The sequence below is a fragment of the Orussus abietinus genome, unplaced genomic scaffold, assembly GCF_000612105.2.
Source record: "Orussus abietinus isolate OABI.00-Male unplaced genomic scaffold, Oabi_2.0 scaffold31, whole genome shotgun sequence".
Classification (NCBI taxonomy): domain Eukaryota; kingdom Metazoa; phylum Arthropoda; class Insecta; order Hymenoptera; family Orussidae; genus Orussus; species Orussus abietinus.
The window spans coordinates 555,879-573,296 of record NW_019394774.1 but is presented as its reverse complement, the minus strand read 5'-3'; positions in this window follow the sequence as shown (position 1 = coordinate 573,296).

Below are 17,418 nucleotides of genomic sequence, written 5' to 3'. Positions count from 1 at the left end.
CGCACCCCCCAACACCTTGGGATTCCACCCCGGGACGGGGCGATATCGCCGGGACGCCTCCTAAGTGGTATCCTCTTCAGGAATACGATTCAAGACCTCGAAAGTCGGTCTCTTCGGCAACGAACTCCCGCCCCGGAAGAGACTTCGCAGCGAGATTGCACTCTTCAAGTTGGATCCAGCATTGGCTCCGCTTGGACTTTCCTAAAGGGTATTGCGACCCTGGTACCCACGATAAGGGATGCAGACTCTCACTGCTGACTCTTCATTTCAAAATTGCTGAAGAGAGGATCATCAGTTCCCAACTTCCTTTCCAGGCTCCTCCAGGGTCGTCATCGGATCTCCATGATCTCGGATAACCCTTGGATACTCGATCCCTGCATTTGAACCTCGGGTTCAATGATCATCCCCCAAACTCGTCCTAATTAGCCTCGTCTTATCCTGATGCCTCGTGATGCTGACGACTGGTGATCCAGGGTGAACCCCGCGAATTCCTTCACAGAAGAGGAACGGACCAGGTGCGACCAGCAACTCTCTTTCTCTACACCAGTACTCGATGATGGATCTGGAGTTCCCAGGATTCAGACGAAATTTCCCCAGGGAATGGAGGTTCCTCTAAACGGTCCAGTTGGTTCCTCGCTGCGAGATCGATCTCTTTGTCTGGAGTTACGCCCGATTCAAGGGCTCCTTTTTAAGGACCCCAGATCCGAGAGATCCGTATCTCGCTTTCACCCACTTCTGGAGTCAGACCTCCACAGTTAGAGCCGGGTCTTCATGGTTCCCATGTTCTATTTCTTCCGTCCACTCTTTGGGCTGGTTTGCGCCCTCCCCCGCGTTTCTCTTCGCGTTTCACCCTCTTTTCCGCGTTTCCCTCTCAGCCGCACCACACGGTGCGAACGCACGAACGCGACATCGCACGCGGACCCGCGCGCACCCCACGTCTTGATCCCTTGGCAGACTTACCCTGACTGGGGAGGTTTTCGGCCGTGGGAGCATGCGCGCTCGCGACCCACCCCCAGGAGCCTGTGGGGGTGCACCGACACGGGCAGGCGCGGATACGTGGGACCGCACACCTTACGTACACGCCACCCTCATCCGTGTTCCCCGATGTGTGTAGAGGTGCCTGGCACCAACGAATGCACACGGGGATGCGATCCGCGGCACCCTCTGTGCACCGGCCGGAAACTCCGTCGAGGTGGTGCATCGAGCGCACGCACTCCGATCTCCGATAGCCTCCCCTGGGAATTTTCCAAAAAAGGAGGAAAAAGTGCTGGTGCCCTGAGAGGGCAGCGGAAATTCGTTCCCCCCCAACTCTGATCGCCGGGTTTATTATCGCGAGCCGGTACCTATTATCGATACCATGGAAGTAATTTCGTCTGGGGTTGATGTTTATATCTAGGGGTGATTCCTGGGATTCCTATTTCGCGAGGGGTCGGTGGGATGAAGGAATTACCGGGAAAAAAATCCAAGGAGTGTTTGCCTTCGCGTTAGGGAGCTTCAGTTTTGGGAGATGTTCTCGGAAGAGGGAGGCTGCGATTGCGGAAATCCTGGAAAAGCTTCCGACTCGTTTGGAGGCATGGCGCGTTTTCGTTTGCCGATAACTTCGGGGCGATTAATTAGCGATTAGGTTACCGGGCACGTATCGAGTCGCGGAAGAGATTCCGGTGGAAGTTTCGCGGATCCGCGGGGGTGTCTTAATCCAGGATTGGATCTGAAGCTCGGGGGGCGATCGAGGGTGTCGAGTCTCTTTACTTTTTACAGTCTCAAGTGACTCTGGGTGGCAAGGGAATGCCTGATGCAGGTTCTACCGAAATGGCGGTTGATTTTGAACTGACTCGTGATATGTAAAGCGGATAGGGGAATTAAATATCATTTTTATACGGCGATAAGAGATATCGACTTCGCGGCAAGTAGAGCGGACGCCTCGGGGGAACCCTCCAGGTGGGGCTGCCAAATGAACGGGCAGTCGGGCTCGATTCACTCTGGAAGTTCCTCTCAGCGTCCTGTTCTAGACGGACGACGTGCAGGAATTAGTAACTGTATGCAATTCGGATTGCAAGCTCCGCAATCGAAGTTATAATTCGCGCATCGCTTGCGGCCGTGCATGGCAGCGCGTATACATAGCGCTTATACTCCGAGAGCTAACAGCGACACTCCGATTGAAGTTCGATCGCAAAGAAAAATTAACCGCTCAGCTGGAAATGCGTTTTCCGCGTTAAATATGCACGCGATGTGTAAATACGGTAAAACTCTACCTCAGGATTGCGGAGCTCGACTGAGTCTCGCGCCAAGTACGTATCTACGCGCGTAGGTGGAAATGTGGGCGCACGCTCCCGAGTTTATTTACGCCAAGGTTCGACATAGAAATTGCGGAAATATTAATATCTTTAAATATGGGTGGGTAATTACGGTAAAACTCGATCTTAGGATTGTGGAGCTCGACTGAGTCTAGCGCCAAGTGCGGATCTATGTGTGGAGGTGTTAAGTGCATGCTACCGAGTTTCTTTACAAGGTTCGGCACAGAAATAAGGGAAACGTTAACGTCTCTAAATACTGGGAGTTCCCCGGTACCGAATGCTGGCCGGGAGGCGGATGATTTTGTAATTTCGTCCGCGTCGTCGACGTCGAGCGTTATTTCCGCTGCGGGACGTTTCCCCGACGCTGATGGCCTCTTTTTGAGGGGAGCCGGGAGAAAGTCCTAGAAAATTTCATCCCTGCTCCGCGTGCCGGCTTTGGCAGTTGTAAATAATGTCCCGGGTGACGTTCGTGCCTTTCCGAGCACCGCCATTTATCAGTCCTAGGCCGCGCGTAACTGATAACGCGGGTGAGAGACGGCTCCTGGCCAATGGGGATCGGCGCTTCCCTTTTTTAACGTCACCCCCGACACGTCCCCTGTCCACGGATCGCGAAATGTCCCCTGTCGATGGCTTCATCTACCCCCGAAAAGCCTCAATTTCAATTCGCGCCGGTCCGTTTCGCGCGGACCGAATAAATCGCCCGAAACAATGCGAATCGCGTTTGCCGAGCGATTCCCCCTTAGAAGGGAAGAGGTCCATCCATATTTCTTATCAGAATCTTCTTTTTAAATTTCCACCGCGCGACAAGTGTATATTGGCGCCTATAGCGCGGAAGTAGTTCAGGTGGAATACTGATCAGCCGGGATATATGTACATCCAGCCGCGCGGTATAGACTGGCTGACCATATTGTATTTCATTATTCCCGTTTATACGAATTTTTTGGGATTTTTTACCATGACTTAAGGGAAAGACACGTGTACACTGGCGGACATGAATGCCTCCCCTTCTTACCCCGGCGATGCCGTGTACCTGGAAAGAAAGCATTCATGTCCGCTAGGGTACGGTTGCGCAGTATTGATTGGCTGATTAGGAATGACTCGAACTACTCGCCGGTCCGATTTAAGGAGAAACGATTTAATTTGCAAGCCGAGGGCAACAATTGGACGGAACGATTTTTACCCTTCGATTTTTCAGCGGGGAGAGGGATAATTAAGGTACTCGGATAAGTACTACTCGTTTGAACGCAGTTACGAGTCTGTGCTGGTACGTACCACCAAGACAACTACTAATTCGTGGGTGCACGCCAACCTAATTACTCTGAACTGTTTATCTTCGAGGAAAAGAGTTGGAATCAAGTTGCAGAGCGTTTCGCTACCTCATTGCAGAAGTAGATGTCTATCCGTGGCGGTCTTCCATCAATAGTATTTGTTTACTCATGTATACCAGCGGACATGAACGTTTCCTTTCCTATTAGTGTCGCCAGGGTAAGCAGAGGAGGCATTCACGTCCGCCATTGTACATCGATATTTCTTATTAAAATCTTCTTTTCAATTTTCCACCACGCGACAGGTGCAATTTGATGTCCATAAAGCTGGCATGCCACCTTAGCACAATTCAATAAAATTTGTTGCAGAATTTATTGCTAATTTATTGCTATTTCATTGCTGAAAAATGCAAAATTGTAGGGTAATATATGATTTCTTCATGGTGAATTAATTGCTAATTGCATATTGGCGTCTATAGCGCGTAAGTAGTTCACGTCGATTACTGATCAGCCGATATATACGTACATACATGTGTCTTCCACGTATGTCATGGGATAAAATCCCCACAAAATTCGTATAAACTTGAGAAATGAACCAAAAAATGGGAACGCATCCGCGGCCATTCCGCAGCAGAAAACCAAGAGGGCCCGCGTCTTCTGCGGGATCGCGGACTTCTGGGGTAGCGGGAGAACCGGAGCGTTCTGCGCGCGGATTCGCGGCATTTTAAACGGAAATTACCCCTCAAAGGCGCCGCGATAATGCGATATAGAGCGGCGCACCCTGGAAATCGCACGCTCTTACTCCTCTGAAAGGGGCCCCGAGATTTTCCTTCCGTAACGAGTGCCCTGGAACCCCGACGTTTTCGTGGCGGGCTAAGGCTTTTCCCTGAAAAGCTCGAAAATTGTTTAAACCTCGGCGAGCCGGGCCGCACTCGTCCGCCGCATGCCGTTCCGGTAATCGCTTCCTGTTTCGCGTGCCTGGAAAAAAATTCTCCCTCAGATAATTCGTACAGAGAGGTCTTCTTTGCGGGATAATAACCGTGGTCCTACTTTGCGACATTTTCTTTGTTAATTTCTTTCCGTGGATAGGCGAATATTACCCAGATGGAGGAACGAATTAGCGAGACTTTCGGATCACGTAGAATGGGGTGGACCGGAAACACCCCCGTTGGGGTGTCTCTTTTTCCCGCGATATAACATGCACAGCATCCCAAACAGTTCTGGACCCGAAAGGCTGTCACGTGCATCGCGACGTTTCTTCCTCCACTTTCCGTTGAGTCGGGAGCGACCGAGTGGAGATTTCTTGGGGAAAGATAAGAGATGCGTGGTTAGTTTCTGAAATTAAGGGATCTTGAAAATTTCTTTTCCTACGACGAAATGCAGTTTGGGCGAGGTGGAGGAGACGAGTAGGGCTCTATTCGGCTTCATTTAATTCGGGAACTAGATTATGGCGTGGATAGTGAAGGTCAACTCGACTTAGAATTCGGCGCAGTAAACGAATTTGGAATTCAGCCTGGAACTTTTTCCGTTTAACTTTCGCCGAGGGCACGGGGATCATAAATACAAATTGGAGAGGTGGTCATAGGTGCCCCTTAATGTTTCGGTACCCCGGCCTATTTTCTCTCACGGGGGGAAAAGAACCTCAAGGCCGGCGAAAATCAATTTCTGAAGGTTCCGAGACCAACTAAAATTTCTGCCGGAAAATCCCGAGGGCTCCAAAAGGAGCGAAAATGAATTTCTGTAGTAACTTAAACCACCTAAAACACCTTCCCGAAAATACTGATGGCCTAAAGCGAGCGAAAACGTCCGCCAGCAAATCCAATCAGGGCGAGAATTAATCACCCCTTGCGAACCAATTAGACCCGCCTAAACCTCACTTTATCTCCCCATTTTCCCTCGTCCCTCTCCCCAGGTGTTTCCCTTCTACCGGAACAAAGGTGCCGTTCCGTCCCCTCTCCACCTGGGCATTTTCATCTCCTTTCCTTCTCCACTTGCGCATTTTCATCTCCTTTTCCTCCCTACCTGTGCATTTTCATCTGCGTTCTTTCTCCACCTTTGTATTTTCATCTCCTTTTCCATTCCACCTGCGCATTTTCATCACTTTTCCTTCCCCACCCGGGTATTTTCCCTCCCTTCCTCCATCTTCGCCAAAAGTCGCGTCATACATACCGCTCGGGGTTTCCGCTGGCGGTTTTTATTTTCCTTCCCTCTCTCTCGCTCCTTCTTCCTACCGTATCGTGGGGTCCTCGTCGCTCTCCCGTTTCGCCGAGAGCTATTTATTGCGATTCCTCGGGCGATAGTCTCTCACTCTCGCGCCGTCCCTCGTCGAGGACGGTTTACCTTCTCGCTCGGGTTCCCCTTCCCCCTTTCCGCCGTCCCGTGATTACCACTCGCGCCGAAATTGTTTTCCGATTCGACGAGCGTCGCTGCACGGCCATCTTGAAAGAGGGAGCACCAACGTCTCCCCGTGATATCGCGCTTTCCGCCTCGTACTTCTCACCCACTTAAACCTGTATACGGCCATGTTTGTCACCATTGTCTGTCGATACAGAAGAGAAACGCCCGCGGAGAAACGGAGTCCTCCGATCCTCTCGCCGAAGAGACCCAGAAAGAAACACTCAAAGAAACGCACAAAGAACCGTAAAAAGGAGCGAATTTCTGCGCCGGACGTTGCATCGATCTTCACACGAGTCTGCATCTCATCTCTGTATCGATATGAGCGAATTAGTCTTAATCCCGACGCCAAGACGCGAGATTGCTACACCATTGTCTATCGATATAGAAGAAAAATGGAGTCCTCCGACTCTCATGCCGAAGAGACGAGAAGAAACGCAGAAAGAAACACTCAAAGAAATGTACAAAGGAGCGAATTTCTGCGCCGGACGTTGCATCGATCTTCACACGAGTCTGCATCTCATCTCCATATCGATATGAGCGAATTAGTCTTAATTCTGACGCTAAGGCGCAAGATTGCTACACCATTGTTTATCGATATAAAAGAAAAGCGGAGTCCTCCGACTCTCATGCCGAAGACGCGAAGAAACGCAGAAAGAAACACTCAAAGAAACGTACAAAGGAGCGAATTTCTACGTTGGACGTTGCATCGATCTTCACACGAGTCTGCATCTCATCTCCGTATCGATATGAGTGAATTAGTCTTAATCCCGACGCCAAGACGCAAGATTGCTACACCATTGTCTATCGATATAGAAGAAAAACGGAGTCCTCCGACTCTCATGCCGAAGAGACGAGAAGAAACGCAGAAAGAAACACTCAAAGAAATGTACAAAGGAGCGAATTTCTGCGTCGGACGTTGCATCGATCTTCACACGAGTATCGTACCGTATCGAGATGAGCGGATGAAATTAGTCTTAATCTCGACGGCAAGGCGCAAGATTACTGGAAACGACGTCGGCGTCGCTCCGCTAAGTGCACCGTGGAAGACGGGCCGCCATGTTTGCTCGCCGGTCGAAATTGGAGTTGGAATCGCGGTCCATTCGTCAGGCTCGGCGCTGCGAGCATTAATAATTACCGTGAATTAGGGATCCAATTGAATTAGCGCTCTAATTAAAAATCTCAATTTGTCGCGCTCCCCTCGGGCCCCCTGGACGTCTTACGCTGGAGAAATTGAATTAATACGCCGGCACTCGACGTCGCTGCCGGATACAGCTTCGAAGGACGAAGGGGTGGATCAGATGGGGTGTTTAGGGTGCTCAAGGGGGTGCAATCCCGGGGATACGCCGAGGGGGGCTACGAATCCCGAGCTTCCTGGATTACTCGCTAATTCCACTAATTTTCGGGGAATCGTTCGATTCTCCTTTAATGGGACCATTTTCCCAGGGATTTTCCAAATTATTGGCACTGGGAGATCTTGCAGGGCAATTTGATTACTTTTTCATCCTACATCGGCGACCATTGAAGAGACGGGGAGGGGGAGGAAACATTTTTAAAGGATTATTAAAGTTATAGATTTTAGGAGATTTGGAGGGTGATTTTTTTGGAAGACGTCGGCATCGTGGAGAGAGGTTAAGAGGAAGATACTCTTCGAGGGATTATCAAGTATTATAATTTTTTGAAGTTTTGGAGGTTAATTAATTAATATTTTTTTACAAACCGTTGGTATTGAGCGAGGGGCGAGGTGGGAGGTATCCGACGGGGATTATCATAACGATTCTGGGCGATTTCGAAGGTTAATTTATTTTTCTTTGCAACGCGTTGGTATTAGAGCGATGGAAGATATTCAGGGGAACCAATTAATTAAGAGACCTTTCTATGAAAGCGTTTCTCGGTAAAATTTCGGGCTTCGACCCGGAGGACCAGATGGACCCGCTCGAGCAATTGTTGCGATTCCATAATACCCGGGACGTAATTACGGCGCACTCGCAATTACCGCGCGCGGGCTCGGCGTAACCGTGGATTACCGTGGCGCTGAATCGCACGTTAATTGCGGTAATACCTCGCGGCCCACTCGTATTTAGTTGTATTTCTCGGCCCAAGAAACGCCCCGGGGGCGAAAACCTGGCAAAGAGTTTCTCACGTACCCGGTTATCGACCACTTTTTACCGGGAGTAATCGAGGTAATTACGATTATTCGGAGTTAACTTTTGCCTACCCGTTTATTTTTAGGTTGTGCTCCAAGAAACACGGAACGACGCACTCTGAGTGTGTGCTGGGGGCGGTGGGAGCGATATTATTTCCCAGCTTGTACGGTTTAAAAGGCTCCGGTGATTCGTTAGCTGGAAACGCGATCCAGCATTAGAATATCCCGAGGAACTTTTAGACGCACTCGGGAAATCCTATTCGCCGTAACGAGACCTCGGCGAAAATGGCCGGAAATTACGCCTGGAGAGGGACAAACGCGTTCCATCCCTGCTTGCGAACTTAACTTTAAATGACCCTTTTTTTGGCACCCACAGTCTCCCCTCTTCGTCCACTCCGGATTTATTTTCCGAGTCGTGAGTCCGCTCGTTTGGATCATCGGGTCCTAAATCCAATTCCGACAACCTTTCCTGCGTTTATACCGTGTGTTTTGGCGTGTACGTGTCACAACACACGCACCGTGGACCGAATTTGCCTTCACCGCGGTGGAAATTTGAATTTTTCATCGGGTATCCCTGGTTCCTCCTACACATTCCCGTGACGTCACAATTTTCCCGAACGTTTTGTCCTTTTTGCACAAATGGGACGCCCTTTGATTTCGCGGTTGGGGATACTTCAAGGATTCAGATGGTGCGGCTAGATTCGGACAAGGTTTTTTTACGGATTTCTGATTAGCACCGTATATTACTTGTTTTTATATATTTTTTTACGTGCTTTTATATGTATGCGAGCAGATGTACTCCCTCTTTACCGCGTGGCGATCTCATGTGAGCCTTTCAGGGATGGTAACACGGGGTGCATTTAAATCAGAGACTCTCAGGTAACAACTTTAATCGAGTCAGACATTTTGCGTATCTCTGCAAGTGGTTTTATGCACACTTTTACATTGTACGAGCACCCTTGTCCATTCTTCATGTGCTCATACGTCCTAAGGTTGCTTCCTGGCTCCGAATTCCATTTCAAGGGATTCGCCGAAATTTTATATAAATTTCTGACTGCAACCCCGTTTATTTCACACTTTCATATACTTATATACATTTCTACCCTGTATATGTCATACTTACTGTCCTATATGCGCATTCATGGCGACGAAACCTGACTTCAAATTTACCCAAAAAACCTCGATCAATTTAATTAATCATTAATTGCCCCCTCATTTATTACATACAGCCATCCCTCAATTTACGAGAGTCAAAATCCCGTAAAGTCTGTATAATACAGAAGAGAAAACATTGGAAATAAAAGCTAGTCCGAGTTTTAGAGATACATATTTACTACAAATAGCTGAATAAATAATATAATAACGTTTCAATACCGCGTATATTGTGTTATAGTTTACCGCGTGAACCAAAAGTGCCGGGTAAATCGAGGGAGAGGTGTACTTATATCGTATGTACTTCTATGTACACTTTTATATCGAACAAGCTGCCAGCGGAATTTCCGTTTGAAGCGTCTCCTTCGTGCAAACACGTCGACCGACCGCGACGGGAAATTCGTCTCGGACATTTTTGTTTGGCCAACGTGGATCTTTTTCATCGTCGTCGACGCATCCCGAGTTAGGTTATGTCGGTCCGAGGGTTGGGCTAGGTCGGGGTGGGTCGGACAGCGTCGGAGTTGCCGCGCGTCCCGTGTGCGGCTGCGGCCCATTGTCCGCGTCCTGCCGGCCGTCGCGACGCCGTCGTTCGCTCGTCTTTTTGCGCCGCATTACGGGGGCGGACTCTTTTTCCACGACAATGACGTACCCCCGACCTTACGGCCCCTTCTTTTTCCGCCTCGCCCCGTTAAAAATCCCGCCCTTTCCGCGGGGAAAGTCAGGGTTGCGAGACGTGAACGAGACGAGGGTGTACCTACTACGAGACTCTAAATTTCCCCTGTAGAACATTTCCCCCTTTTTCACAAAAACGCGTTAAAACACCCCATTGAAATGTCGCCAACGTCGCCATTTTCGTTCCTGACCCCAGGTGGAATTAGAGCCCTACTTCGAACGTGCGTGTCATGAATTTCATTAGGTCGAGGAATAATTTTCAAGGTGATATGAATGGGTCATTCAATATATACGAAACGTCCAAATATTTGTAAAACTTTTCTCCAAACAGGGTGCATCGAATCATTTGAACCTTCAGTACGTGATTATGGAGGCCCTAAGGAAGAGCGCGATGCTCGTGAAATTCCAGTTTTCACAAGAGAATGTGATCCTGGTTCTAGTTTAAGCTGAATCAAGAGAATCTTTTTATTAAAAGTGAAATTTCACGAGCATCACGTACTTCCGTAGGGCCTCCCTAATCACGCGTTGAAGTCCTTTAACGCTTGAAATCCTCGTACTGTTCCAATTTTCCGACCGAACGTCGCTTGTTACCGAATCGCATTGTTATTTGACATGTGAAGTCAAAGGCAATCGGCTTTGAAAGAAGGAAATCGTTACCATTGATTTCCAAGTGAATAGCCCAGGTTCTGGTGGGACCAACATTTCTACCGGACTCGGGAAATTTTGGAAAATTCCAGCCGCGGTAATTTTCGAATTTTCGCTGTTTCCAGCCCCGTGTGCACGTGATTACGTATGCTTGGATTAATAGGGTTTCCACGTCAAGGGCCGAATACGAGAGAGACCACCCTATCGGGGATGATTGCCCGGCTCATCAGCTATCGCGTTACCGGCGCTTAATGAACTGCCCCGGTACCCACTCGAACGCGAGTCACTCGAGCGCGGATGCGTTTCCGCCTGCGTTTTCTTTCGACCATCCCTTCGCCGTTTAATTGCAACCCCGGCGATTTTCCCGCGTCGCGGCGCCTATTGTTACATATAACGAGACGCGATACGCGCCTTTGAGGATCGGCCCTGTCGGTGCCTACCTTACCGGCTGGCGACCTCGCGGCGTTTATCCACTTCCGCCTCTATTTGCGCCGTCGTAACGACATTTGCATGGATTTGTTTACGAATATAACCGCGGCCCTGCGAAACTGACGGCCGGTTGGTTACGTCCGGGGGTGGAGAACCCCCGAGACCCCCCGCGAACTATTTCCAATCACGTCCCGATATCGCCCTAAACGGAATTCTCCAACTTGGCCGCCTGATAATGACCATTAATTTCTAATAAGTTGCGCCATTCCTTTTGGACATGTGAGAAGAAAGCGACACTATGATTCTTTTTTTGCAGACGTGAAACTTCCGGGTAGAAGGGAATTGTTAGATGGTAATTTTTATTTATGGTTATTCTATTACGAGATGCATTCATACGTTCGGTGCTGCTCGTTTTCGACATTATTGTTTTGATGCTTCATTTGTATCAGGCTTTATTTCAATTTATGCGCTGATAATTAGTCGAGAGAATAGCGCATGCGCCCTGATGGTCACGTTTTTGCAAATTGTTTGAGTTAAATACACGATTATGAATATGGAAATGAATAAACTGGAAAAATTTAAGGTATTCAAACTGGACCAATTGTCAAACACGGATATGATGGTTAACGGTAATGAAGTGTACAAAATTATTATTGAGATGAGATATCGATAATAATGAGCGGTGATATTGATGATGATTTCGCGAATCAGGAGACACCGCAACTTTTGGTGTTATCAGGGAGTTATTTTAAAGATAACGCGGATATGATGGTTCGTGGTAATTAACCGTATAAGGTTATAATTGGGATGGGATACCGATGATAATGAGCGGCGATATTATTGATAATTTTGCTAATCAGAAGTAATCGCAGCTGATGGGCTCCGATAACAAATTGGAATCAAATAGTAATTAACTGTAAAGGAAGTGAAACGCAGAAAAATCGTTTCACTTTCCGAAACGGACCTGCTTCATGACCCGCGACATTCGCGTACTGCCGTGCCAAATGGAGTTTCACTTCAAAAACGAAATTTAAATTGATCGTTCCGGAAGTGGAGAGAGGCTTCAGGGGTGGGGGTGGGCGTTATCAGGGAATTATTTTAACGAGACTCAATTTTTCGAGCTGTCGCGCTCCTCGACATGTCGGCAGACCCGAACTCGCGGAAGGATCAATTTTAATGAGGGTATTTATTGGTAATGCGTGTACATTCACCGGCGACGTGTAAGTACGGGCGCGGATTAATGGGACGAAATTGCGTAACCGGGGAATAACGACCTGTGGCCCGTAACGAGGATATTTATATATATATATATCTTTCACAATTAGTTGAGTTATCGTGTCGGAAAGGGGGTGAATTGATTCCCTGAAGAGGGAGGTGAGTCCCCATTCACCCCGTGAAGAGGAGTGACCGCATTTGCTTATTCATTTAGAATAACCGCACCTCGAGGTGCGTAATTAGCGGCCACGCGGATGTACCGAGTCCGCGGTTCTAATAATTAGTTTTCACCACGAAACATTTCTTCCCGCGAGATAATTATCTCGCGGAGTTGACGCCGGGACGTTTATTGAATCACCCGAGCGCGTGTCAACCCCATGGCGCGTCGTTACTAAAGAGTGCCATTTACGCCCCGACACAGCCTGGGAATTAATTAAATTCGGCTGTAATTTTAACGAGCAATTATATATTTTGAACTACCCCCCCGAGAGTTCCGGCTTAACTCCTCGGGATCCTGAAAACGAACTTGGCGGCGACAGGTTTCGGGGATAATCTTTCCAATTCGAGATTAGAACGCATAGTTCCGCTTTACGATCGTCGACGTAACCTTTAACTTCGTTTCTAAATTCTACATGGTCCTAATAACGGCCACTAAAATATTCACATTTGTTTTCATGAAATTATAGGATGACACCCTTAAGGTGATGTGAAAGTGACGACAAATAGGCCTCGTTTGTGAAACTTTTCACCGAAATGGGCATGCCAAATCGTTTCAAGTTTTACAATGTGAATTTAACGACTATTAGGATGGTCTTGACACACATGCAATTTCAAATTGTTATAAATTTGTTTAGTTATTTTTACATTTTTCTCTAAAAAGTGAAACTTCGTGGGTGTCAGGATCTTCTTTATAGCCTCCATATTTACGTTGTAATGTTTGAAACGATTGGATAAACCCGATTTTTCATTTTTACTTAATTTATATCTAAAGCGTATAATCGCAATCACGTGTATGTTGATTGTACCGTCAGTTAGGCGTCATTTATTTCGAATGTTTCATCGCCCTTTGATTTCTTGATGACAGAAATACCGCGCTCGATTATTCGCAATTACACCACGCATGGCTTTCAGAGTTGGGTAAGTAAAATACCCCAGGTAATTAATAAAATTTTATTCAATAAATTACTAGGTATATTACTTCAGAAATTTCACCGGCCATGTAAATTACATCAATATGGGACTTTATGTTTCTGCAGTTCCTATATATGATACGCTTAAAATTCAAAACTTTCCATGGAATGTATGGAAAACAGGAATGTCGAAGCCTAGACCTTTTTAATGGTCCGCTCCTACTTGCTATTATTCTTTATCCCTTTTCTGTGGACTAATATATTTATTCACAACTGACGTATACTTTGACCACTTTGAAAAAGTGAGGTTATAGATTCTAATAACTCTAGTCGCGTCCTTCTCATACTCACGGGAGTGTTCCTTTGAACGGAGAGAGAAGGGGATACCTCATCGGAAAAGTCCCGAAAAGGAGAAGCCTACCCGAATACGCGGGCACGCGCGCTCTCGGGAAAGGGGGCGCACGTATCGGGGGTGCAAACATATAACCAGAGGTTTACCCTACCCCGGATGGTTGCACCTCTGCATGTACCTATGCACCTTTGCGGGGGTGCACCCGAGCCGCGGGACCGGAGCGATTCCGGGGTGCGTTCGATACCCCGTCGGGTGGCGCAGGCCCGCGAGGAATATTCGAAGGGAAGAAATAGCCGAGAAACGGCGAAAGGAGGGAAACCACCCCCGGCTTGGCACGCCTCGACGCTCCTTTATGCGCGGCCGTAAACGCGACGTAAACGGGCGCGTGCAGACGCAAGGCGTCGCTCCGGCTTCGTTTGATCAGAGGGTTTCGGTACCCGGGGGTTCTTTACGGCCCCGATTCCTACGCGGGGGTGGATTACCTCCGAATTCCCTGGCCAGCGGGGTGCCTAGGAAATTGTCTCGAGGTGGAGGGTGAACGACGGACGTCATCAGTTATTTTTTTCTTAACACTGGTTAAGGCACGAGACAGGGTTCGACTGCAAAAATCTGCGACTGCTATCGATTTGCCCTAACGATTTGTCATATGTATATTCTTCGGAAGGATCGGGTCTTAAAAACGAAGGGAAATCGGCAGGGTCCACCGGCCCTGCTGAACTCTCCTCGGGGTGGGACACCCTCGGAAACGGAAAAGTACCGGTAAATTCTTCTGTCGAAAACAGTTTCCCCGGGACGGCCTCTGGCAGACTTCCAAACGAACGGGTCCGCGGTTGGCCGGCTCGAAGCTCGACGCGGAGGGTGCCGGAGAGAGAGAAGAGAGAGAGAGACTCCCCCGGGTTAGCCGGGCCACGAATAGGTGGAGCCAAATAAAAGGACCCTGGAAGTCGCGGAAAATAGAAAGTTGCCGGGGAATCGCGTAAACATATAAATCTCAGCCCAAAAGAGACCCGGGAAACGGAGAGGAAGACGGGCCTGGAGCGAGTGAAGGTGACGCGCTTAGGGGTGGTTCTCCGAGTCGAAATCATAACCCCATCTGCGGGATCCGAGACCTTTTTCGGTCCTTCGAGTCCTTCTTTCAATCTTGGTACGTTCTATACTGAGAAAAAAAATTCATTGGCCTTGAGAAATATTTTTTATGAACGGTACCAAAGAAACATATCTTCAACTCGAAGCAGGTTACGATTCGTACCCGGTAGACATCAAGCAGTCACTATTTATCAAATCTAAGTCGATGATATAAGGAAATATTGTATGATAATGGATCAATCTTTCTATGGTCAATAATTAGAGGCTTTAATATAATTAGGAACTAACTGGTTCAGGACATTTCGGAGCACGAAAGCTTCTTGCCAAAGAAACAATACGGGATTCTGCACGTCTTTGCACCAGCACATTATCGAGACGACATATTGCTCTTTCCGGACAATGCCGGATAGAAGCCCCCGGAGGCTAAGAGAGAATCTCGGTCCCCCAGCCTCCAGCTCTCGATGCGTCGAGGGTGTCCCTTGAACGTGCCCGTGGGAGGCTACTTCTTCTTCCCGTTGCACGTTTCGGATGCACGTTCTCCCTTTTACAGGGTTTTATGGGGTCCGCCAGCCGGCATAAGCCGTGACGGCTATCCGACGTCGCATCGAGGCGCGTAACGAGGGCGAAACTGCGCGAAGGGTTGAAGAGAAACGGACTCTAAGAGGACGAGCCGATATCGATCCCAACCCTGCGGGGTGTAAATAAGCCGGAAGGAGGCCGATATTGGGATTTTATTGCTCGAAGGCGGCTTCCCATAAAGGCCGACGCAGATAACGCGATGGCGTCCTCGGGCTATCACGGGGTGGCTGAAGATTCGCATAAAACAGGCGTTCATACTTCTGGCGGACACCCCCTTACCATACGATACTCCATATAAATTCGCATGAACGCCTTTACAGCCGAAGTTAAAAGAGCGCCGCGAAACCCGCGACCATAATCCCGCGTGTAAAACGCTCCGGGACCAAAATGGCGGCCGGGGACGCGGAGCATCTAAACCGCGAAGGCTTCGCAAAGGCCACAATGGCGCCGCTTGACGCATCCCCTAGAGAGCTGGTTCTTTTTGCCGACGCATGGAGGCATTTTTTCCATGCGATTCCTCCCTCTTCCCTGTTTCATCTCGATTCAGGGACGGCCTGAAGCGAGAGACGCTCAGAGACGTGGAGCGCGTTTCCGCGAGGCCACCCTCTCGCGGGTGGGTTGGCTTCGGTCGTTTGATTTATTTTCCTCGTATTTAGTCCTCGGCCGCCGAGTTTAACGAGCAGGGCAGAGATCTGGCCGGCGCTAATGGTCTTCAGAGGAGGAACCTTTCCGGGATGCTGCGCACCACCCCCTTGACCGCATCCCCTGGCTCTTCGGCGTGGATAATGGGGGTTGATCAAATGACACTCCGAGGTATATTTCTGGAAATCAGAAGGTTGAGGTTGGTTCATTTTTGGATTTGTCCAAATTGTTGGGGTTGGAAAGTACTTTTTGGTGCGGTCCAAGGGGATATGGGAGGGCGCCTTGAGGGAGAGAAATTCTCCGGGCGTCTCTCACCTGAGCCGGGAAAAACGTAAAAATTCATGGAATTCCTGATGTCCTGGCGCAAAGGACGCCGTCCCGGGGGAGGGGAACTGGGTTAACCACCGTGGATATCGAACCGAGAAGAAGGGATCGCGACGTTTCGGGGATCCCAGGATCCGCGTCCTTTACGGGGCAGATGTTCGCCAGCTGGGGATTTAAGGGTGGATCCTTGACGGTTTACGGGCTACGTAGGCGGATAAATACCGGCCTCCGGCGCGAGGAGTCCCGTGACGATAAAAAAGGACCTCCTCTCCTTGCCGGGAGGGGTGGCTAGTGACCCGGAGAAATTCGGGTGTCCTGCTACGAAGAGCGACCCGAAAAGAGGAACTCTATCCCCTTTCCAGGTAACCGACCTATATATTCCCGAGATCCTAACAATAAATGAGGATAATCAGGGAAACACTATCCTGACACACGTTTTTTCGAAGTGCCTCCAGTTATCCTATTATTGAGCTACGTTTAGACAAGACATCTCCATATATCCTTTTTACAAATAGAAAAATACATAAATAAATAAGATAAAATTTTAAACTAATTTAAAACGTATATACGGGTTTCTAATTTTTCTCGCTCCGTCACGGAGGGCGCGGATCGCGAGCCCGGGTCGCTAAATAATTAAATAAACAGGAGTTATTTATTCTCAGAGGAGCTTCTTGGAGCACATTGCGACCCTGACAAATGATCTCCGGGCGAAGATGGGGAAATTCTCGGGATGCCCCCCATTCCGTGCCGTGCAACCCCCGGCGATGGGGAGGGTCGCGGTCCGCTGCGTTTCCTCGAGTAATTGCAGGATGCCGTTGGGGGTTGCGTAGTGGGAAGTCGCGAGGAAAAGACGTGATTCCGAATTTCCGAGCCGCCCCTGTCGGAATTCGGAGTCGCGGATTCGCGTCGGAGGGGGTTGCGCGACAATAATTAATGAGGGCGCGACAAACGTCGCGAGTCGGGTGGCCAGGGGGTGGTTGGGGGTGGACATAGGGACGGTCGAGTTGCGACGAGTGCGACGAGCATTATTCAGTCGAGGATCTCCGTTGGCATCGGACAAGAGCAGTCGACTGCAGTTGCAGTTGCAGGGGTC